This window comes from Cucurbita pepo, chromosome LG02 (assembly GCF_002806865.2).
Source record: "Cucurbita pepo subsp. pepo cultivar mu-cu-16 chromosome LG02, ASM280686v2, whole genome shotgun sequence".
NCBI lineage: Eukaryota > Viridiplantae > Streptophyta > Magnoliopsida > Cucurbitales > Cucurbitaceae > Cucurbita > Cucurbita pepo.
This window is the reverse complement of record NC_036639.1, coordinates 7,633,244-7,656,515: the sequence shown is the minus strand read 5'-3', so window position 1 is coordinate 7,656,515 and position 23,272 is coordinate 7,633,244. Positions and strand designations below refer to the sequence as shown.

Below are 23,272 nucleotides of genomic sequence, written 5' to 3'. Positions count from 1 at the left end.
ATCGACTGCAAGGTTGGGGAAGAATTGGGTAGGGCTCGCTTGAATGATAAATATTCTCATCAATATGACGTCTCTAGAAATATAGACACAATCAGAATCGGTGTCAAGGCACTTATGCCTTTATATAAAGAACTATAGCCTAGAAAGACACATTTCTTGGATTGAAAAGAGAGCTTTTGTTTGTTAGAAGGGCGAAGATGAGGCCAACAAGCACACCAAAAACTTTTAATGAGTAAATTTGGTGGGGTATGAAAAAGAGGTTCTAAGGGGCATTTGTTATCGATGACACAAGTAGGAATACGATTGATGAGATATGTGGCTGTAAGAAACGCATCATCCCAAAATTTAATAGAGACATCAAATGAGCTAGAAGGGCTAGGCTAGTTTCAACAATATGATGGTGTTTGCGTTCAGCAAACCCATTTTGTTGATGCGTGTGAGGGCACAAAACACGATAACAATTCTAAAAGAACGAAATAATGTGTTATGAATTTTCTGATATTCCCCACCCCAATCAAACTGGACATACTTGATTTTAGTATCCAGGAGGCGCTCAACATGAGCTTGAAACTGCAAAAGTATATGAGGAAAGCTCTGTACGATCATGCATCAAATAGATCCACGAAAATTAACTGAAATCATCGATGAAGCTAATATAATAATTGACGCCCCCAACAAATGGAGGTGCAGGACCCCAAACATCCAAAAATAATCAGTTCCAAAGGTGACAAAGAACGATGAAAAGAACTAGTGTATGGTAATTGAAGACTTTTTGCTAACAGACACGCATTACAAACTGGCAAAGGTGAGTCACTAGCAAACGAAATATTATTGAGAAGCAAAATTGACTTCACTACTTGAGATGAAGGATGTCCAAGACGTGCATACCATTGGATATGAGTAGTAGATCTATTCCCTAAGGCGTGCTTGAGATCATTGACATCAAATGGCTTGATAGGATAGAGACCACTCACACCTCTTGTCTATAAGATTTTCCTCGACCGTCGATCCTTAATAGAAAAATGCCAAGGATGTTATTCAAAGAATACATCATTATCATGGAAAAATTTATGAACGGAAAGAAGATGTTTGAAAATTTTAAGCACATGCAAAATATTCGGAATGTAAGTGGATGAGCATAAGTATTAATTGAAGAATGACTAGTATGCAACATCTGCAAACCTGCTCCTTTGCTGACTTGAACTTGTTCACCTCCATGATATTGTTTACGCACAACGAGATGACCCAAGTCACTCGTGATATGATTAGTGGCGCCTGTGTCGCTATACCAATTTGGATCAATCTTGTAGGAGGAAGTAGTCACCAGTGCCGCAGAAGAAGGTTCATCTTGATAGGACTCATCCATCCTATACCAGCAGCGATTGACAGTATGCCCCACTTTGCCGCAAATCTGGCAGGAAGGACGAACAGAAGGGTCATGACGATCACAAACAGGACGAGAGGGCGCACCACCTCGAGAACGACCATGATCCTTACGCCCACAACTCTTCTGCTGACCACCATGATCATCATAATTGGCCGAAGATCTAGGATTTAACTGAAGTTCAACCTGGTGTTGTAGTTAGCGAGCTTCAAATGCCATTAAGTGTGCAAACACATCATCAAGTGTCAGGGCTTCACTCTTGATAGTCATCGAGGTGACGAAGGTCGACGCCCTGGTAGATGAGATCGTGTTGGAGATGGTGGATGTGGAGGAGGAAGAAGATATAGTAGACATTGTTAATGAATAAACCTTGGCTCTAATACCATGTTAGGTTGAATGGCGTTGTGACCTCTATGGCTCACGACCTCATGTAGAATGGGAATTACATGATAGGCCTTGATCCAGGTAAAAAAAACAAGAAAATCAAGAGATGGAACTCCAAGAATAGAGGATTCTACTACTGTATAGATATGACCTTTTCTACCTTTAACAAGTTATACTTCTTAAAAATTATCAGATTACAGGATTTTACTATCATGCCTCCTACCTCATTGAGACTTTTTATCGGCATCGTGCTTGCCACCAATGCCTTTAGTTGCTAGTTGGTATGCACTTGAGCTTCCAGTGTGGACCTCATAAATGACTGCAATACCTCTATGGTGCGCATTGCAGACGGTAATGCCGATAGTACCTCAAGGGTCGGTGCTTGCGCCTAGAAAACCACTCTTGATATCTCTAGTGCCCTAATTTGCTCGACCTCAGGTCTCTTTGATGCGATGCCGATCAAGACCCTTTTCCTGCCTCTATAAGGTGTTGGCACTAGAGGCATGACTCTGTCGGTATCCTATGGTGACTCTCTAACATCTACTTGAGGTTTTTATTTTTCCACCTCAAGCATGTAGAAAGCAGTACCTCCCTACCCTCTCTTGGGTGCTAGCCCGTTGGTCGTCAAAGTTCTCTTGGAAGCCATAATCTATCAGAAAATAGAAAGTTTAGGTTAAGATAGTTCCTGTAACGACTCAAGATTTTTTACTTAATTTAAGATTGTCACTGTATACATATCATGAACATTAAATGCGAAATACTTCATTTAAATTTTCATGAAACGTCACCTTCATCTTAAAACACAGTCATGGACTTACGTGTTTTGAAAATAACTTAAAAAATGACACAACAAAAGACTAAATAAAATAAATAAACGTTTAAATAAAAAACATCATATTCTAGCCTAAGTCTAAGAAAATAAATACGACTACCCTATGCATGTCCCATGGTTTCCAAGTGCGATGTCGTCGTTAGCTTGTACTAATGCCTTGCCTTAACCTGAAAAATTTAGTAGCACATGGCTTGAGTATTTAAAGAAATAATCAGTAAGTGACCCTACTATTGGGGATTAAATCTAAAAACATGCGAATGCAATGATGAAACCTATCATTTCAATCCATTTTCCTATGGTACTATCCTATCGGTTAACTTGGATGTGTACCATATACTCTACACACACCTATACGTGCGAGTATGGACTCACCAGTCAGCTCGCACACCACTGGGCCGCTTTCCTTGTCGGGCAAGCATACTCTGGGAGCTCCTTAGGTCGGACACCCGTTAGAACTAGTAACTGTCACGACAACATTAGGTTAAACATAATGATTGTTCTTCTGCCTGATCGTCGCAACATTATGATAAACATAATGATCGTTTATCATTCACATGTTGTATCATAATCATATCATATCGTAAATAATTCGTGGTCATATCGCTCCCTAACTTATCATAGTTTTAACATTCTTATATCTATCACAGTTATATCGTTACATGAATGTACTTTAGTCATATCATTACAGGAACGTATCCTAACGCTATCGTTCTATTAATCTATCATATTCATATCTCTTTCTACCCATAACCTAACCATATTCTTTTATCATCGATCGTGACCATATCGTTTTTATCAATCTCTCATATTCATAGCACTTCGATACGTAACCTAACCTTAATGTTTCATTAACATATCTTACTCCTATCATTATATTACGTTTAGTGCATCCTTCTCGTATCCTATCTCAAACATATCATTGAACACCTCGTACCGAAAGTGTTATCATACAATTCACATATTATAACATATACATATCTTATCATAAGCATATCGATCCATAAACAATTCACACATATCAATATATATAACATGTGCAGAACCACGGGGCACGTGTCAACATCATAACTATGCCAATAGTAAGGCCACTTACTTGGATGGACTTAGCCGAAGTTCTATCTAACTCCAAATTAGCTTGCTTTCGTCCCTCGAATTCGTTCTTACTTATGCAAGGTGCTTCACCCTATTAATACATATCTTATCATAAGCATATCGGTCCATAAACAATTCACACATATCAATATATATAACACGTTCAGAACCACAGGGCACGTGTCAACATCATAACTATGCCAATAGTAAGGCCACTTACTTGGATGGACTTAGCCGAAGTTCTATCTAACTCCAAATTAGCTTGCTTTCGTCCCTCGAATTCGTTCTTACTTATGCAAGGTGCTTCACCCTATTAATACATATCTTATCATAAGCATATCGGTCCATAAACAATTCACACATATCAATATATATAACACGTTCAGAACCACAGGGCACGTGTCAACATCATAACCATGCCAATAGTAAGGCCACTTACTTGGATGGACTTAGCCGAAGTTCTATCTAACTCAGAATTAGCTTGCTTTCGTCCCTCAAATTCGTTCTTACTTATGCAAGGTGCTTCACCCTATTAAAGATGTTCACTGAATTCCTTCCGTAATTCTAATTTCTAAATTTTGTTAAGTATATAACAAATTCTTAATCTTTCCATTTAAATTTAATATTTCTTCGAATATAAATGTCTTACAATAAAATGCCTACTCACGTACAGAAACTATAATTTATATTTGAGAATTACTTTATGAATGAATGAGAATGTGTGTTTGTTATTATATTTACTAGTATAACAATTTAATACTTTTTAAATCTTCCTTTTTTTTTTTTAATCTTCCATTTTCTCTCTCTTATCCTCTATGTTTTTCATTCTATTTTCTTTGTCTGTGTTTTTATTTTTTTTTATATTTATATATATATATATATTTTCATCAACGACTCTCCCTTCTTTCCTTTTTATTTTATTTTATTTTTCTATTATAAATTGGACATTCTCTTTATACTTTCTTTAATACGTTTTTTTTTTATCCTGTTCACGTATCGGATTATCTTGCTGATCAAAATTATGAGTAAAGAAAACTCGTTTCTAAACTCTTGATTTTGAACACTCCACAGGAGGTTTGATTAATACCACTTGAATGATTCTAGCATGCAAGTTCTAAATACAGGAACTTGCAAAGTAAGCTTAGCTCTCAACAAACCTAAAATAGAAACTCTATTTTTTTCGATTATGAAATGTGATGTCTACCATGAATGAAAAAAAGACTTTATATAGTCTTTGAAAACCGTAACATATGAGTTAAATACACATAACCTCTATATTAAAATGATTAGTTAAAAAGAGATACTCATAACCTCCATATTAGAATGTCTCGTTAATGATGAAATATGGTAATCTACATCAAAAGGACTCAAATCAACAACATTAAAAGTTGCACTAACACCATACTTACCTGATAAATCAATTTTATAAACATTTTTATTGATACACTCAAGAACTTGGAAAGGTTCATCTCCTCATGGCAAAAGCTTAGATTTTCTTTGAGTAGGAAATATTTCTTTTCGAACATGTACCCAACTCCAATCTCTCGATGTGAAGATGACAATCTTGCATTCTTTCTTAATTCAAGAGGAAACTTCGAAATTTTGCTTCTCAATTTGTTCTTTTATTTGCTTGTGTAGTTTATGAACAAACTCTACCTTAGTATTTGCCTCAAAATTCACAAACTCTTTTGACCACATAGGTAACAAAATCAATGGTTGAAAGGATTAAAGTCATAAACAATTTCAAAAGGTGTGTATTTAGTAGTGTTATGAACAACCATGTTATAGGCAAATTCTATAAATGACAAACAATCCCCTAACCCAAGTCTTAAGATTCTTATCAATAATAGTCCATCCCTTTGAGGATGACAAGTAGTTGAATCTACTAGTTTAGTTCTCAACTTACCCTAAAAAAACACGCCATAAGTGACTTAAAAATTTAACATCACTATTACTAACTATGCTTAGGAATGTCATGCAATTGTATAACTTCCCTACAGAACAAGTCAACAATATGTTTTGCATCGTTTGTGACATGGAATAAAATGAGTTATTTTACTTAATCGATCAACCACAACAAATATGCTATCACAACCTTTCCTAGTCCTATGTAACCCTACAACAAAATCCATTGATATATTAATCCAAGGACCATTAGGAATAGATAATGGGGAATATAAATCATGTGGTTGAAGCTTAGATTTAGCTTGTTTACATGCTATGGAACGAGTGCGAACTTTATTAACATCATGTCTCATTTTCGGCATAAAAAAATAAAAATAAAAAATACAGAAAGCATATCATAAGTTTTAGAAACTCCATGGTGTGCGATTAAACCACCTCCATGAGCTTTCCTTAGAAATAACTAAGTTTGGAACAAGATGGTATGCAAAGTTTTCCTTTTCGAAACAAAAATCCATCTAACAACAAGTAATTATGTAACGACCCGAAATTTTCTACTTAATTAAGGTCGCTACTGTATATGTACCATAAACCTTGAATGCGGAAGACTTCATTAAAATTTCATAAAACATACCTTTATCTTAAAACATAGCCGTAGACTTACGTGTTTTGAAAACATCTTTAAAACGACACAACAAAAGACTAAATAAAACAAATAAGAGTTTAAGTTAAAACATTATATTCTAGCCTAAGTCTAAGAAAATAAACACCACTATCCTATGCATGTGCCATGGTCTCGAGTTGTGATGTCGTTGTCAGCCGTACAANTGTCTTGCTTTAACTTGAAATAGTAGTAGCACGTGGCTTAAGTATTCAAAGAAATACTCAGTAAGTGACCTCACTATTGGGGTTAAATGCAACAATCACATGCAATGAAATGATGAGACCTATCTTTCGTTTCGTTTTGCTTTCCCTACGATGCTGTCCTAATGGGTAATTGTGGACGTGTACCATATACTCTACACACAGCCCATACGTGTGAGTATGGGCTCACCAGCTAATTCGCACACCACTGGGCCACTTTCCTTATCCGGTGGGCATACTCTGGGAGCCCCTTATGCTGGGACCCGTTAGAACTAGTAACCGTCACGGCAGCGCTATGCAAAGCATAACGATCGTTGTCCTGCCATTGGATGTACGCGTCTGTACCCTCGTGATGGGATAGGGGTATCCCCCCAGATGCATGAACATACATAATGCATGAGGTCCCCACTACTTCTACAAATTCATTATCCTTTAATACAACCCCGCTAGCATTAAGTACATATCATATCATTTTTCATATCGTTTCAGATATCGTTCATCATTCATATCATACCGTTTCTCATTCTTCCGTTCTCAAATCATACATAATTCTAACGGGGTTATATTTCATGTCATTTATCGTAATTTCATGTCATTCATATCATGCTGTATACACACAATTTAAGAGACCTAACATAACGTTCTATGCTTTTAACATAACATTTCATCATATACACATCATACCATGACATATTGCATCACAATGTATCATATCATAAACAAGTAATAACGTAAACACTTCATAGTCATATCATTCTCTAACTTATCATAGCCTTAACGTTCTTATACCTATCACAGACATATCATTACGTGAACGTACCTTAGTCATATCATCACAAGAACTTAACCTAATGCTATCGTTCTATCAATCTATCACAAACCTATCCCTTTCTACCCATAACCTAACCGTATTCTTCCATCAATCTCTCTTATCCATATCACTTCAGTATGTAACCTAACCTTAACGTTTCGTGAACGTATTTTACTCCTATCGGTACATTTCGTTTTGTGCATTCTTCTTATATCCTATCTCAAACATATCCTTGAACACATCGTATAGTAACTATTATCATATAATTCACATATTATAACATATACATAACATATAGAAAATATATCGATCCACAGACAATTCACACATATCAATATATATGACACGTGCAGAACCACAAGGCACGTGTCAACATCAAAATATAACCATGCCGATAGTAAGGTCACTTACCTGGCTAGCTTAAGTCATTGTCATGAATATATCTTTAATTAAAGTTCGATTCCGTCCCTTGAAATCCGAGTCAACCTATATGAGCCCATGACATTAGTTTCAGGTTTGAACTCTGCAACATTATTTCTCTAATCTACATTGGTCCATTGTTAAAAGTATGAAATGTTATATATCTATAATTATATTTTTATTAAAAATCTTATTTTTCATGGTTACTGTTGTATAAGAATGTAGATAAAGCTATTTAGAGTTATTCAGGGCCTTACTACTGTCTGTATTTACCCTCTGTTTACCTTTCCCTCTATATTTAGGTTGTGGTTTTTAATTCCCTAATTTCTTTTTTTTTTTCATTTGTTGCCTTTTAATTTTGTTCTCATGCATTCAAAATTTATAGTGAATCTCAACTGGGTAAAGATCATTCTCATTTTTTTTTCTAAGTAAATGGAACAATTATTGGTTTTCTTTTTCTTTTTGCAGTAACTATTACTTTCTGGCTTAAGAATAGGTTGAGGAGAAATAATTGTGGGAAGGGATGAGAGGTTAGTGGAGAGAAGTGGGGAAAAGTTGTTGTTGTTTTTTTTTTTTTTTTTTTTAATTAATTAATTAATTAATATTATTATTTTAACTATTTTTATAATTATTTTTATTTCTTTATTTATTTTTGGGCTATAACAAATTATCTATCATGAGTCCTTTTTCAAAAGATTCAACAAAAGGAGCAAAAACTGTCCTGTCCCAACAAATCCTTTATCTGTTCAAAACCCAACAACTTAACATTCAAATTATTGAGGAGGACATACAACCGTGATTAAGGATCTACAACAATGTTCTCCCTACCATGTTTATATTTCAACAATGTTCTCCCTAGCATTCAAATTATTATTATTATTTATATTTTTTTGCTCTCAAATGCTTTAAACTTTCATGGTTTTTTTGAATAACAAACTCCTTAGGCCAAACATAATGGTGCTAGGTTTGCAATGCACGAACCAAAGCATAAAGCTTTTTTTCGTAAGTTTCATATACCTCAAAGATGCACAAGTTAACTTCTCTCTAAAGAACATTAAAGGTCTTTGATTTTGCATTAATACAACACTTATCCCTACTCCACTAGCATCATATTGAATTTCAAAAGTTAACTCAAAATTAGGTAATGCAAGCAAGGGTGCATAACTCAATTTTTCTTTCAAAGTGTTAAAAGCAAGTTCGGATACAATTTTCTTAATAAGTTTATTCAAGGTGAAGCAATTGTACTAAAATCCTTAAGAAACCTACCCTAGAAACTTTTATGTATAAGAAGAGTTTATGATAATGAGGAGTTAAATTTAGATAAAGTTAAGCATATGTATATGAGTGTTTTGGAAAAGTAACCTTAAAAAGGGAGATTTTGGGAAAATAGTCCTAAAAGGATAAAATTGGGAATTTAAACCACATGAAATCCAATTTGCAAAGACAACCTTCAATATAAGTCAAATTTGTAAAAGTATCCCTAAGAAGTGGTATTATATAAAAATAATCCTAAGAAGGTAAATTTAGATCCACACTAAAACCAAAATTGGATGATTTCTCCAACACTTAGCGAAATTATAAAGCTAGCAATTTGATTTGGCAATTAAATGGATTAATTGGTCTAAGTGGATGAATATCAAGATTAAGTTTTAAAAAAAAATGGTGGATAAATAAAAAATTCAATTACTTGGCATTGGCCAATTGTGAAGTTATTTGAAGGTTGAAATATCTAAGTAAAAACCAGAAGTTGATTCTCTCCTCTCAAAATTCAATTTTCAAATCCCCTAATTAATCAAATCTTTTCACTGTACTTTTGAATCAAGATCAGTCTCATTTGAAAGCTACGGGTTGTTTCAGAAAAAAGAATGTTCTTTGAATGTAATTAAATTTAAATTTCGCTTCCATTTTTTTTTATTAGAGAATGAATTTAAAAGTAATTTTCTTTTTTCAAATCAAATTTGAGAGAGATAAAAGAGCATACTTACCCATCACTTTAAGCAAATTTATTTGTGCTATTTCTATTTTGCGAGAGAGAAAAAGCCTTTCACGTGGCTTTCACCGACCATGTGCTATTAAGAGAGATTCCACTCGGACATTCAATTTTTACACACTAAAAATAAGACATTTAGTTTATTAAAAGTAATTGATAATGTGATTGGAGAAGGAGTTTGTACCAAATTCTTGCCTCTCAATCATACTTATCTTAATTTTTTTTTTTATTTATTTATTATTTTTTTTTTGAGCTTTACAAGTTTCGATATGGCTAACAAGATCTCTTTTATTAACCAACCACAAAAATGGTATAAAATAGATTTGAGTGAAAAAGAAAAAAAGAACAATATCAAAAATTGGATGATATATTATTCCAATTACACATTAAAAAGAAAAAAAAAACATTATATTAAAATATGAAAATATAAAGTTTGTTAAGATGGTGAGACCTACTTTAATGTCCACTTTTTATTTGTTTATGTGATTTCCATTGTTTGAAAATTTGAAAATTTGGGAGTAATCCAAATCAATAAATAATATATAGTTTATAGTTAGGGATAAGATGAGAAAACCTAAAATTCTTTGACTCTACACAAATCTCAATTCAAATGCATAAAATAATAATTAAAAAAAGGAGTCTCCTTTCTTGGGCATTCTATTCTTTTCCATCTCATTTTCTTTTCACAAAGGCCTTGGGAGATTCTTTTGTAAGGATGACTCAATTTAGAAATCCTATCTTTTGAGTGAATATTTACGTTTGTTATGAATTTCGGGTTCGAGTTTACAAACATATGAACTTTGTAACTTTCAACTTTCAATATAATTAAATTTTCATTCTTTGCTATGAAGTACGTTTGCTTTTTAGAAGAGTTCTAGGCTACACACAACCGATACCTACACATTCAAAATAAAGTTACCACACATTTGTAGAAGAAATCAAGGGCTGAAAATGCACGGAACAGATTTTCCCGATCGATTTCACGAAGGTAGTTTTCGAGAAATTTTGACGATATAATTCGTGCACTATAGATCAAATATTCCATAAAGCTCGCGCCCATTGAGTTTCTAGAAACCTATGGAGTAAGGGTGAAGAAGAGCTCGAGGGCTAATAAGCTCGGGAAGGGGAGAAATTTTTAGCTCAGCTTTTGGGTACGTTTTTGGTAAATTTTTTAAAATTAAAATATCCCTCTCTATACTCAATGAACGCTGAGTGAGACTAGTGAACGCGGTGGGCGTGCCGGAGTGGTTATCGGGCATGACTAGAAATCATGTGGGCTTTGCCCGCGCAGGTTCGAATCCTGCCGCTCACGATTTTTTATTTTTCATTTTTTTTATTTTCATTTTTTGTTCTACCGATGATTGGCGGAGAAGATGCTNGATGATACTGAAGCTCTTTTGGCTGAGCTGGAACAAATAAAGAAGGAAAGAGCAGAGGAAAAGCTTCGGAAGGTGAGCCTTTTGTCCATCCAGATGGCTTCATGATGTGAATTTGTGCTTTTGCAGTACCTTTATTTTTCTCCAAGATTTTAGAAGAATGCACACAAATTGGAAATGCTTCATTTTTGTTTTTACCGAGGATTGGCGGAGAAGATGCCTTGATGTCAGAAGTGCACGAAAAGCCCTGAAAGCACACAAATTGAAAAAGCGGCACTAAAATCCAATGATTTCACGTGTGTCGTCCCCTCCCTTGAATTTTTCATTCCAAATTGGTCCAGATCAAACTGTCCATGTCATCCAGAATTGAACCTGCGTCCATTAGGAGACTGTCACGCTCTCATTCGACGGCTGAGTTGGGCCAAATAGTATTTTTTTCGTCTCGAAGTTCCAGGCGAGGATGCGGGCAGTTTCTGGAGAAGTCAAATGCAGTGGAGTGGTGGGCTATAAAGAGGTTAGGGCATTCATTCTGGGCCTTTAATTCGAGAAACGAGTCCCTAAATCTCAAGAAAGAAACAATCAAGAACCATTTTGAGTTTTTAATTCACTGCGTTTTAGAAGAGTTCTGGGCTACGCTCAACCGATACCTACACATTCAAAATAAAGTTACCACACTTTTGTAGAAGAAATCGAGGGCTGAAAAATGCACGGAACAGATTTCCCCGATCGATTTCACGAAGGTAGTTTTCGAGAAATTTTGACGATCTAATTCGAGCACTATAGATCAAATTTTCCCTAAAGCTCGCGCCCATTGAGTTTCTAGGAACCTAAGGAGTAAGGGTGAAGAAGAGCTCGAGGGCTAATAAGCTCGGGAAAGGGAGAAATTTTTAGCGCAAGCTTTTGGGTACGTCAGTTTTTGAAAATGAAAAGATCCCTCCCTATACTCAAAGACGCTGAGTGGGACCAGTTTCTTTAGCTTCGTAGAGACCAAATGAACATTTCTCATCAAGGAATCAAGAGCTGAGGAGGTCTGGATCTGCCTGACCAAGAGGTTGACTTTTCTAGTTTTCGGAACCCATGAACCAGAAAGCTTCGGCCCCAAAATTGATGCTCCATAGTGTAATTCATCCACGAGCCTTAGACCAAAAGATTTGCGGGAAGAAAATGAAGAAATTTGCCGAAGACCACAAAGGGAGAAAAGCTCTCTAACCCCCTGATCGGAGAAGGAAAGAGGAAACGGGTTCTGGGTTCACAACAGGTGAGTGATTCTTCTTCCCCGATTGATACCTTTCTGTACGGCTTACCGAATTGGTTGAAGCCAATTGCTACGCCTTTGTGTGTGTGAGGGCTCATGCGGTGGGCGTGCCGGAGTGGTTATCGGGCATGACTAGAAATCATGTGGGCTTTGCCCGCGCAGGTTCGAATCCTGCCGCTCACGATTTTTTATTTTTCATTTTTTTTATTTTCATTTTTTGTTCTACCGATGATTGGCGGAGAAGATGCTTAGAAGCGCACGAAAAGCCCTGAAAGCACACAAATTGGAAATGCTTCATTTTTGTTTTTACCGAGGATTGGCGGAGAAGATGCCTTGATGTCAGAAGTGCACGAAAAGCCCTGAAAGCACACAAATTGAAAAAGCGGCACTAAAATCCAATGATTTCACGTGTGTCGTCCCCTCCCTTGAATTTTTCATTCCAAATTGGTCCAGATCAAACTGTCCATGTCATCCAGAATTGAACCTGCGTCCATTAGGAGACTGTCACGCTCTCATTCGACGGCTGAGTTGGGCCAAATAGTATTTTTTTCGTCTCGAAGTTCCAGGCGAGGATGCGGGCAGTTTCTGGAGAAGTCAAATGCAGTGGAGTGGTGGGCTATAAAGAGGTTAGGGCATTCATTCTGGGCCTTTAATTCGAGAAACGAGTCCCTAAATCTCAAGAAAGAAACAATCAAGAACCATTTTGAGTTTTTAATTCACTGCGTTTTAGAAGAGTTCTGGGCTACGCTCAACCGATACCTACACATTCAAAATAAAGTTACCACACTTTTGTAGAAGAAATCGAGGGCTGAAAAATGCACGGAACAGATTTCCCCGATCGATTTCACGAAGGTAGTTTTCGAGAAATTTTGACGATCTAATTCGAGCACTATAGATCAAATTTTCCCTAAAGCTCGCGCCCATTGAGTTTCTAGGAACCTAAGGAGTAAGGGTGAAGAAGAGCTCGAGGGCTAATAAGCTCGGGAAAGGGAGAAATTTTTAGCGCAAGCTTTTGGGTACGTCAGTTTTTGAAAATGAAAAGATCCCTCCCTATACTCAAAGACGCTGAGTGGGACCAGTTTCTTTAGCTTCGTAGAGACCAAATGAACATTTCTCATCAAGGAATCAAGAGCTGAGGAGGTCTGGATCTGCCTGACCAAGAGGTTGACTTTTCTAGTTTTCGGAACCCATGAACCAGAAAGCTTCGGCCCCAAAATTGATGCTCCATAGTGTAATTCATCCACGAGCCTTAGACCAAAAGATTTGCGGGAAGAAAATGAAGAAATTTGCCGAAGACCACAAAGGGAGAAAAGCTCTCTAACCCCCTGATCGGAGAAGGAAAGAGGAAACGGGTTCTGGGTTCACAACAGGTGAGTGATTCTTCTTCCCCGATTGATACCTTTCTGTACGGCTTACCGAATTGGTTGAAGCCAATTGCTACGCCTTTGTGTGTGTGAGGGCTCATGCGGTGGGCGTGCCGGAGTGGTTATCGGGCATGACTAGAAATCATGTGGGCTTTGCCCGCGCAGGTTCGAATCCTGCCGCTCACGATTTTTTATTTTTCATTTTTTTTATTTTCATTTTTTGTTCTACCGATGATTGGCGGAGAAGATGCTTAGAAGCGCACGAAAAGCCCTGAAAGCACACAAATTGGAAATGCTTCATTTTTGTTTTTACCGAGGATTGGCGGAGAAGATGCCTTGATGTCAGAAGTGCACGAAAAGCCCTGAAAGCACACAAATTGAAAAAGCGGCACTAAAATCCAATGATTTCACGTGTGTCGTCCCCTCCCTTGAATTTTTCATTCCAAATTGGTCCAGATCAAACTGTCCATGTCATCCAGAATTGAACCTGCGTCCATTAGGAGACTGTCACGCTCTCATTCGACGGCTGAGTTGGGCCAAATAGTATTTTTTTCGTCTCGAAGTTCCAGGCGAGGATGCGGGCAGTTTCTGGAGAAGTCAAATGCAGTGGAGTGGTGGGCTATAAAGAGGTTAGGGCATTCATTCTGGGCCTTTAATTCGAGAAACGAGTCCCTAAATCTCAAGAAAGAAACAATCAAGAACCATTTTGAGTTTTTAATTCACTGCGTTTTAGAAGAGTTCTGGGCTACGCTCAACCGATACCTACACATTCAAAATAAAGTTACCACACTTTTGTAGAAGAAATCGAGGGCTGAAAAATGCACGGAACAGATTTCCCCGATCGATTTCACGAAGGTAGTTTTCGAGAAATTTTGACGATCTAATTCGAGCACTATAGATCAAATTTTCCCTAAAGCTCGCGCCCATTGAGTTTCTAGGAACCTAAGGAGTAAGGGTGAAGAAGAGCTCGAGGGCTAATAAGCTCGGAAAAGGGAGAAATTTTTAGCTCAAGCTTTTGGGTACGTCAGTTTTTGAAAATGAAAAGATCCCTCCATATACTCAATGACGCTGAGTGGGACCAGTTTCTTTAGCTTCGTAGAGACCAAATGAACATTTCTCATCAAGGAATCAAGAGCTGAGGAGGTCTGGATCTGCCTGACCAAGAGGTTGACTTTTCTAGTTTTCGGAACCTATGAACTAGAAAGCTTCAGCCCCAAAATTGATTCTCCTTAGTGTAATTCATTCACGAACCTTATTGAGTGATTCTTCTGTACGGCTTTCCGAATTGGTCGAAACCAATTACTATGCATTTGTGTATGTTAGGGCTCATGTTATAGGGTGTCGGATTAGTTATCGGACATGATATATAAATATATTCAATCAATTATTTACTAGGAAAATGTTTCTAAAAATCCCACGACTTTATTTTAGAAGAAAGAATAATAAAATATTAAAAAATAGGAATGTGGACTAAGTGACCTTAAAGAACAAAAATTGAAAAAAAAAATCCTTGATGTTAGAATTACACGAAAAGTCTTGCACAAAAATTGAAAAAAATGACACTAAAATCCAATGATTTCATGTTTAGTGTCCCCTTTAATATTTCATTTCAAATGGGTGGAGATGCAACCATCCATGTCATCCACAATTGAACTTACGTCTATAGGAGACTTCCACGCTGTCTTCCGTCTGATGTTAACCAAGGTAACAATTAGATTATTTGTTTCATGTTTTTGGTGATCAATAGAGTTATCTTCATAACAAACATGCATTTACCTAGGTTAGTATGTTTATAGCAAACCTTGCACTCTAAGATTGTGAGCGGCAATCAGAGGTTTAGACCTGTGTGCACCCGGAGAAAAGGTTAGCTCGAGGAGTTAGGCCTAAGTGTCCTAGCAACAGGATACAAGATTTAAACTGCCTTGAAGCCCGTAAGAACCTAATAGATCTCACAACAAAGACGAACAAGAAAGCTTAGTAGACCTAGTAGTAGTATCATGGTGTTACCAGAATCTCCATCTCCTATCTCCTCCGGTACGCCCTTAGTTCTAGTATTATCCTACCAAGCATAGTATTATAAGTATCGTCAAGCTAGGCCTAGGTTGGAAAGTGTAGTGCATCGAGGCGACTAGGTGCAACTATCATGTGTGGAAATACCTAGGGATCTCCTGCACAAGCTCGCTATATTGTAAACTCACCTTGAGAGAAGTGAGGGACCACATTAGTAGACTGAGTAGTTGGCAGGCAGAGGGGTCGCTCTCCCAAATATTGATTATATGATTTTTCATATGGAAGGCCAGCAGAGGGGTCGCTCTCCCAAATATTGATTATATGATTTTTCATATGGAAGGCCAACAGTTAACATTGCATAAATGTGTTCATAAATGTGTTCAGATGAGATGTCATACTATCCTATGAGATGTAATGAGGTTGCGCTTCAAATAAGGAAACCAGATGCTGACTTCTTGAGCTATGTAACCATACTAAGCATGAAAACAAAAAGTTGGTTCACCCTGAGCTTAAATTCGCATCTAGGAGATTTGTGGTGCTAAAATCTAGTGAACTACTTCCGAACCTCAATAGGGTCTATGACATGGAAGAGAATCGCTCAGAACCTCAAAACCTTCTCAGAAGCTTAAATAGTTGAGGAATTCGGTCCGAATTTCTTAGAGACTAACGAAAAGCCTGTAGTAACTAATTAGATTAACATTGCGATGAGGCCCTACAAGTACATAGCTTCCTCAATATTTTTATACTCACCTCTGTTCCTCTACTTTTTCAAGTGTCCATAGGGTGTCGATCAATGTGGAGGAGCTTTCATGAGTTGTGCATAGAGGGGTCATTTTGAAACATCAATCCATCTTGCATTTGAGTTTTTTATATCAAGGTGTAAGGGAAACATTTGGTAAATGAATTGTGGCCGTCTCAATCATTCTAACCAATAGGAAGTGGTTCTGGATTTTCTCGAGTGAGTTTTTGAGGAGAGGAGAACGAGAAACTTTTCAAAGTTTAATTTTATATATATATATATATATACTTGTATATATATATATAATAGATTATGAAAAAAAAATATAGTTCTAGGAATATTTTTATTACGTGTTAAACTGGAAACACAATGAAATTCTCAAGTACGTAAGGGAAATACTCAAGTATGTAAGGGAAATACTCAAGTATATTAGGGCAGCATCATAAAAGGCATTGTACTTTGAAATCCATACCTTATTAAATTGAAGTTAAATTGATTCAAATATCCCTAACTTTCTATTTTTGTTTCAAAACTATATCAAGAATACCGTCAAACTTACCAATTTTATTTAATACTCTTTAATTTTTTTTTAAGAAATTAACAAATATAAATCATTCTTAAAAAGTTAAAAGTATTCCTACTGTTAATGCTATGTTTTTTAAAATATCGATAAACTTTCAAAATATTACCATTGTTCTAAAGAGGAGGAATGAACAAAAGGTTGAAGGGAGACTAGTAGATACATTTCTAAAGATAGAAAATGTAGTAATTTGTTTGAAGTACCCATTATCAACCTCTAGCCCTTCAATATGCTTGTGCAACTTCAAACCCAATTCTGATGGAGTTCCAAATGTGTACTCATCCAATTTAAATCTTTCAATTAATTGTTGAGCATATTTCTTCTGACCGATAAAGTTACCTGTGTGAGTTTGAGTAACTTCTACCCCAAGAAAATATCTCATCAAACCAAGATCTGTCATTTCAAATTCATTTGTCATGCTCTTCTTAAAAAATTCAAACATTCCTTCATTATTGCTAGTAAATATTAAATCATCAACATATAAGCAAAAAATGAGAATGTTTCCCTTTTCAGTTTTCACATACAACGTACATTCATACGGGCATTTAGTGAATCCTTTTTAAAATGAGAATCAATGCGACTGTTCCATGCCTTTGGAGCTTANTCCCTCTTTACCTTTTTGATTGAACAAAACCTTCTGTCCACATATACCTCTTCTTGAAGCTCTCCATGTAAGCCGATTTCACATCAAGTTGATAAATAGGCCAAGATTTTTGTGCTGCAATAGAAATTATAAGCCTGATAGTATCTTAACGTGCCACTGGTGCAAATACCTCCTTATAATCAACTCCATACTTCTGCTTGTATCCTTTTGCAACGAGTCGCGCCTTGTACTTATCCACCTCACCGTTTTCATTCAACTTGGTTTTGAAAACCCATTTTACTCCGATTGTTTTCTGCCCTCTAGAAAGATCAGTGAGCTCCCAAGTTTTGTTTTTCTCTATGGATTTGATTTCATTGTCCATAGCTTCCTTCCATTTCTTCTCCTTTACCGCTTCTTCATAGACAACTGGATCACTATCCATAAAGAATGAAAAATAAGTACTATCACTTGATTCATAGTCCATCTCATAATCAACCATCTAATTTGGTCTCTTTCTTGTTCTTGGATTTCTTTAATTATGATCATGATCTTCTTCTACTGGTTCTTCTTGTTGAGCTTCTGATGAGCTCTCTCCATTCTCATAGTGAGGCTGGATAGGGGCTTCAGTTTGTTCTTCTTCAAGATCCACAGGAATCTGCTGATTCACAGTAATCTTTTCTTCCCATGTCCAAGTCTTCTTTTCATCAAAGATTACATCACGACTTACCACCACCTTCTTTGTCAAAGGATCATAGAGCTTGTACGCCTTAGAAGTCTCGCTTACTCCAAGGAACACACACTTCAAACTCTTGTCCTCAAGTTTCTTCCTTTTCTCATCAGGAATGTGTGCATATGCTATGCACCCAAAGATTCTAAAGTGGTCTATTGCAGGTTTTCTTCCGCTTCATGCTTCTTGTTGAGTCGNCCAAATCTTCTTTTCGTCAAAGATTACATCACGACTTACCACCACCTTCTTTGTCAAAGGATCATAGAGCTTGTATGCCTTAGAAATCTCGCTTAGTCCAAGGAACACACACTTCAAACTCTTGTCCTCAAGTTTCTTCCTTTTCTCATCAGGAATGTGTGCATATGCTATGCACCCAAAGATTCTAAAGTGGTCTATTGCAGGTTTTCTTCCGCTTCATGCTTCTTGTTGAGTCGTATCTCTAACAGAAAAAGTAGGGCTCCGGTTGAGAATGTGAACAAACCACACGACAGCTTCTGTCAGAATTTCTTCGGAACTTCTCCTTTATTTAGTAAACTTCGAACCATGTTGAGAATGATCCTGTTTTTCCTTTCGGCCACACCATTTTTTTGTGGTGTATATGCTGTTGTTAACTGCCTCCTTATGCCCTTCTCTTCACAAAATTTAATAAACTCGTTCGAGCAGAACTCTCCATCTCTGTCAGTTCTTAAAGCCTTTGATTGCTTCAAAAAATTCTGTGCTACTATGAAGATGAAAACTGGAAGAAGAGTCAATACACCAATTTGTCCACTATTCGTAACTAAAATCATTTCTTTCACTTCTGAAGCCCAAATAATTCGATTCGGAGTCAGGACACTAAGATTTAAGGTCATTTCTTCACTTTGCTCTCCATTTCTAAGTTCGTAGCCTTCGCAGTAGCTTCATCGATGTTACCTACCAAATAAAAGGCTTGTTCGGGAAGACCATCTAATTCTCCGGAAAGGATTAATTTAAACCCTCTAATTGTTTCTGCTAGCCCAATGTATTTTCCTGGGGAACCCGTAAATATTTCTGCTACGAAAAAAGGAGCAATTGTCACGGTCCTACATTTTTTACCGTGCGGCGTCGTGATCTTGACATGCTCACAACTAGCCTTGAAGGGAATTAAGCCACATATATATTTTTCGCCTCAGCTTTGTGGCTTCGTCAGACCTTAGGCGAGGTTTTTCTTTGCCAATCGAACATCGCTTGTGCGGAATCCAAGCTTGTTGAACCACACACGCCGCCTGTGCGTGTATGTTCAATCGTCTGCGATACATCCGACTTGTCCCTACACTAGGCCAACTCATTCAGCTCGACCTTGCCTATGCTCGGGTCAAGGTCTCTCAATACAGCATCGCATCTCATCTTGCCATCTTGATCCCCATCGACAGAGTCCATATGTCTTGACGCCATCCTGAATCTCGGTACATCATCGGCCATCATAACTCATTCAGTCATGCCATCGAGAATGGGCCTGCGTGTCGTTCATCTCATCGGGACTTCCCGAACATCCATCCATCCGGGTTCTATCGAGGCATAGGCCCTCCCATGCCCATGCCGAGTCATTTACGGATACCGTACCGGAAAAAGGGTGTATGTAGCAACCTCCAACACGCGGGCTAGGGCGCAATATCGGCACACCCGTGCCATTCGGTACTGTCCTTCAAAAACCCATTTCAAAGGAAGTCGCCCGAGACACTCGTCTCAGCACGCTCGCCTACAACACACGTATGTGCCACAGGGTAGCTCACCTAGGCCACAGGGCCCAGGGGTGGTGGAGAGCTGACACCATGGTACCCCTATAGTACATTTTGAGCCATTTTCATTCTACCAGGTGTAGACATGATTTTGATAATTTTGGTGAGGTGTCATACAGTGTCGTGCATTGTCCGTCCGATGTCCGATTAACACCAAACTTGGCGAACATTCATATTTCATATGGACGGACTTAACTCCCGAACCTCATGCCCAAATTCCTTCTGAAACCTTTACTTTTGAGGTTAAGACCCAGGGCCCTACCCGGCCCTTCAACAAGCCTATCTTGTCCTTCATGTCTATTCTGATGTCTCTGTCTTGCTTATGTCTCAACATGTCTTCAATGCCCACTTTGCGTGGTGGTGTGTTGGATGATGCATCGTCCTCCTCGATCGCATCATGACACTCTTCTATATTGGCTCACATATGGCCGGATGGGCGTCTCTTGAGGGACGCCACTTTGCTTGTCATGGCGTGAGGGTCACAACCTACTCTCTTCATAGTATGGTTGTGACATTCTCCCCCACTTAACTTAGTCATCGTCCTCGATGACTTACTCGGGTCACAATCGTATTGCCGATTGTGACATTCTCCCCCACTTAATTTAGTCATCGTCCTCGATGACTTTCTCAGGGCGCATTCGTCCCATTGATTGTGAAATTCTCCTCCACTCAATCTCGACATCATCCCGTTGACGATCCAAACTCCCTGACTGTTGGCGACTCGACTCGTTGGATTTGGTTGTGTTCCAAACTCCCTGACTGTACTCGACTCGACTCGCTGGATTTCATTTCTTGTGTGATTTGTGTAAAGAAGGCATTATTGAACTCAACTTTTGCCGAAGTGATGAACAAATCGCATACGTATTCACAAAACCCTTGAAACAACCATTGTTCAAGAAACTTAAGTCCTAAACTGATTTCTGCATAATTCAATTTAAGGGAGGGTGTTGAAGGGACACTAGTAGATACATTTCTAAAGATAGAAAAAGTAGTAATTTGTTTAACAAATTTAGTGACTACGGAGAAGGAGGAGGTGAAAGCAATTTCATCCACAGAAATCCCAACCAACTCCGGGAAGCAATGAAATCTCGTCCTATAAAATGACCTCCATTTCCAATCATTCAAATCACACTCCTCTCAATTTCACTTCAATTTTTGTTGTCACCAGAAAAACAAGTTGAGAGCTACGTTCAGCCCGCCATCCCGAGGTTTGATGGTCACTATGATCATTGGGCGATGTTGATGGAAAATTTTCTCAGATCCAAGGAGTTTTTTGATATGGTGGAGACGGGTTATGAAGAGCCAAATGAAGGCGAGGTACTCTTAGCTGGTCAACAGCAACTGTTGGCAACATCAAAGTTGAAGGACCTGAAGGTCAAGAACTATTTATTTCAGTCCATTGATAGGACTATCTTGGAAACAATGCTTCAGAAGAAGACATCCAAGGAAATTTGGGATTCTATGAGGAGGAAGTATCAAGGCTCAACAAGAGTAAAGTGTGTTCAACTTCAAGCAGTTAGAAGAGACTTTGAAATTCTCCAAATGCAAAAGGGAGAAACGGTGAATGATTATATTGGCAAGGTTATGAGTCTTGCAAGTAAAATGAGGATGCATGGTGATTCAATCACGAATGTTGCAGTCGTAGAAAAGATTTTGCGAGCACTAACTCCAAAGATCGATTACATTGTATGTTCTATCGAAGAAGCAAACAATGTCGAAGAGATGCAAATAGATGAACTTCAAAGCTCCCTATTAGTACATGAACAAAGACTCAATCGTACAAGTGCAATAGAGGAGATGACAGCCTTAAAGATATCCACACCAAGTGAAACTTCAAGCCCTAGAGGTAGAGGCAAAGAAGAGGCAGAGGTCATGGGAGAGGCAGTCGAGAAAGAAGTGCAGATGTTGGCAAGTCAGTAGATCTAGTCATAAATGATTATGACAACAAAGGCAAGACGAGATGCGACGTTGTATTGAGAGACCTTGGCCCGAGCAGAGGCAAAGTCGAGTCGAATGAGTTGGCCTAGTGTAGAGGCAAGTCAGATGTGTCGCAGACGATTGAACATGCACGCACAGGCGGCATGTGTGGTTGAACAAGCTTGAATTCCGCACAAGCGATGTTCGATTGGCGAAGACAAACCTCGCCTAAGGTCCGACGAAGCCACAAAGTCGGGGGCGAAAAATATATATGGGGCTTGATTCCCCTTAAGGTTAGTCGTAAGCGTGTCAAGATCACGACGCCGCACGGTAAAAATGTAGGACCATGACAATTGGTATCAGAGCCATGCCCTAAACTTAACCATGTCAATAGAATCCTCAAATATCGAACAAAGAATTGTGAGCCTCGAAGGTGTAGTCAAAAGTGACTAAAGTGTCAAACAAATGGTGTATTTTGTTCGAGGGCTCCAGAGAAAGGAGTCGAGCCTCGATTAAGGGGAGGCTATTCGAGAGCTCCATAAGCCTCAGGGGAGACTTATAGTGTACTTTCTTCGAGGAGAGGATTGTTGAGGATTATTCGGAGTGAGTCACACATTGGTTAATTTAGTGGGAGATCATGAGTTTATAAGTGAGGAATGCTATCTCCATGGGTATGAGGCCTTTTGGGGAAGCCCAAAGCAAAGCCATGAGGGCCTATATTCAAAGTGGACAATATCATACCATTGTAGAGAGTCGTGATTCCTAACACAAACTATTTCTTTAAACAAAGGAGAAAAAAAAATATTAAATATGAGAAATTATTTATTTATAAATTGAAGCAAAGGAGAAAAAACCAGAGCTGTTCTATAAATATATAATTAAAAGATATTTTAAATTTTTTATAAATATTAGTTAAACTTCTAAAGTTGAAGAGCATATTTAAAACTCTTAAAAACTATTTCTTTAAACAAAATATTAACATTAACTTTTAAAGTATTTTTAGCTTTCTTTTTAAAATAAAAAAACAAAAATTAAGAATATTAGTAAAATTTTGAAAGTTTTCAACACAAGGTATAAAATTCATGTGGTTAGACTTAAATTAATGCAAGCTCTTTTTAATCTAAGAGGTTAAAAGTAAAAATAATAATAATAATAATAATAATAATAATAATAATAATAATAATAATAATAATGTCCATCCGCACAAAAACGAACCTATTAAAAAAGAAAGAAAAAATTACAGCCCGACTACTGAGTTAAGTAGAAAGGTGATGAGACCCAGAAG

The 23,272-nt window shown here is 37.5% G+C and overlaps 3 non-coding genes across 3 annotated transcripts; all 3 read left to right on the top strand.

Moving 5' to 3' along the window:
• Positions 1-10,909: 10,909 nt before the first annotated feature.
• On the top strand, positions 10,910-10,991 carry TRNAS-AGA. The gene has a single exon. It is a non-coding gene; the product is annotated as a tRNA-Ser (tRNA).
• A 1,420-nt stretch (positions 10,992-12,411) lies between these two features.
• On the top strand, positions 12,412-12,493 carry TRNAS-AGA. Its single transcript has one exon. It is a non-coding gene; the product is annotated as a tRNA-Ser (tRNA).
• A 1,285-nt stretch (positions 12,494-13,778) lies between these two features.
• Positions 13,779-13,860, top strand: TRNAS-AGA. Its single transcript has one exon. It is a non-coding gene; the product is annotated as a tRNA-Ser (tRNA).
• Positions 13,861-23,272: the final 9,412 nt, after the last annotated feature.